The sequence below is a fragment of the Orycteropus afer genome, unplaced genomic scaffold, assembly GCF_000298275.1.
Source record: "Orycteropus afer afer isolate SDZICR_OR568_19922 unplaced genomic scaffold, OryAfe1.0 scaffold00024, whole genome shotgun sequence".
NCBI lineage: Eukaryota > Metazoa > Chordata > Mammalia > Tubulidentata > Orycteropodidae > Orycteropus > Orycteropus afer.
Window position 1 is genome coordinate 9,925,003 of NW_006921611.1, and position 2,663 is coordinate 9,927,665.

Consider the following 2,663-nt stretch of genomic DNA (forward strand, 5'->3'; position numbering starts at 1 on the left):
ACAGGGTAATGTCAAAGAAAGACAATAAACATTCACATCAAAATAAAAAAGAGGACCAGCATTTATCAAACACTAAGACAATAGCAATGAAGGAAGTGATAACAAGATTCATAAACAAAAGGAGCTCAGCACAGAAAATTATATGGAGCAAAGAAATCAGGAACACCATGAAAAAGCACATAACAAATGACAGCAAAAAATTCATACTTGTCAATAATTACATATCTGACAAGGGACTTATCTCTAAAATTCATAGAAAATGCCAACACCTCAACAATAAAAAGATTCACAATCCAATTTAAAAATGGGCAGAAGACACAAATGGACACTTCACCAAAGAGGATATTCAGGTGGCCAGCAAATACATGAAGAAATGCTCACAATTATTAGTCATCAGAGAGATGCAAACCAAAACAGCAATGAGATACCATCTTACCCCAGCACTAATTGCAAAGTTCAACAAGACAGAACATAACAAAAGCTGGGGAGGCTATGGAGAGATTAGGATTCTCATACACTGGTAGTGAAACTGCCAAAAGATACAACCACTGTGGAAAATGTTATGGCGATTCCTTAAAACGCTGGAATTAGAAATACCATTTGACCCAGGAATCTGTTACTAGGTATATATCCTAAAGAAGTGAGGACCAAGACAAGAATAGATATGTACACACTCATGTTCATCACAGCACTATTTACAATAGCAAAAAGATGGAAACAACCTGGGTGCCCATCAACAGAAGAATGGATAACCAAACTATGGTACATACACATGATGGAATACTATGCAACACTAAAGAACAATGTAGAATCTGCAAAACACTATATAACAGGGATGAATTTAGAGGACATTATGCTGAGTGAAATAAGTCAATCACAGAAGGACAAATATAGTATTATGTATTTGTCAAGGAATGGTTTATATGTGGAAGGAAACTTTCTTTGTTGGTTACCAGGAGTGGGAGGGGAGGGGAAGGAATTCTGGAAAAAAAAATGCATTGACTCATGTCACTTTAATTTTGTGTATTTCACTGTACATAAATTATATTTCAATAAAATGCATTTAAAAAAAAAAAAAAAGAAGAAGAATCAATGTCTAAAGCTAATGACTACAAAAGGCAATGATACCAGTACTGATTGTAAAGTCGATGACACTAACTACTGGCAACCTCATGTGTGTTAAAGTAGAACTGGGCCATAAAGTTTTTTAGTGGCTGATTCTTCAGTAGTAGATCTCCAGGCCTTCAGCCTTCTTGGTGGACTGAAACTTCCAAAATTTTGGTTAGCAGCAGATTGCACTAACTGTTTGCATCACCCAGAAACTCTTGCCATTAAATTATTACTAAGAAGAAGATGTAATGGAAGCAGATTAAGAAGGCCATACAGGGACTTAAATTGTGGTCCATTTCTAGTCTAGTCTAATTAGATGCTAATGTCTTCATACCTTGTCAATTGTTTGGAGAAAATTATACTTGTGAGCATCATGTGCCACTCTCTCAAATAATTATCCTAATGTGCTTTGCTCACTTTGTGTAGTAATATAGTACAAGGTAGAAATCGAGTGCCCCAGCAGGTCAGCGGGTATTACTTTACTACTCAGTACACATTTGTAGATCATAAACATGGTTCATTTGTTTCTCAAAGACAAGAAAGTTTTCTTGCAGTGGATATGCTGAGAGCAATAAAAATTATGTAATCATTCTAGAAGAACATGTAACATTTACAGTCATGATAAATTTTTCATGCACATGTGCACTTCTCACAAATACTGCAGCAATCTGAACTTAAAAGGGACTTTTTAGCCACTTAAAGCCACATGTCAATGCTTTCTTTAATTGTGATAAATTCTGTTCTCTCACCTGAGAAGGTGACATTTCATGGCAAATAAGTCTGAGAAATCGCCTGGAACAAGAAAAGATTTCTTGTTTTATAAGCTATTTCCTGTAATGACCAGGAAGTAAGTTGTGGACAAATAGCTAGCTGACAATACAATTGTTCTGAGCTTTGTTAATCACAGTCAGGAAACCTATACTTCTGTCTGAGAAGCCAATCAAGAACTCAGGTCCTCCTCTGAATGAGCCTATCTCAATGAACTGGTAAATTGGAGTAAGTTCCTATATTGCTATGAGTCCCAAGACATTGGTGTTGCTTTGTAACTTAGGGAAGCAGGAGGTCAGAAGATATAAGGTGATGCTGACAACTGGTATTTATATACCACTCCTTCCTCTTCCTTGTGGTCCAGCATTGCCTTCTAGCCACCAGCATTACCTGAACTCCCACAGACACCTTTGATGTGATCAAAGTCATATAAATGGGGCTAGAACAAACTGCTCAGCTCCTGTCTCATCCTTCCATAATTCCCCATCAGGATCTGTCATCCTTTCATTTTGCTTCTCTATTAATTTTCTCCATCGAAGCTATTTTTTATATTCATCTCAATAAGATACCACAAAGATAGAGATGTTAGGATAAAAGGGTCCAATTCAGTATAATTTATGTCAAGCAATTCAATACAGCCAATTAAACAAAACTCTTAAAAGGTAGCTTTTAAACCTGGGGAAAACAGTAACTCTGCAAATAACAGTCCTTGTAGAAAAGAACACCCAGTCTTAGCAGTCCTTGAATGAGGCTAGCCCTGTGACGACATGAGTGATAAACTGACA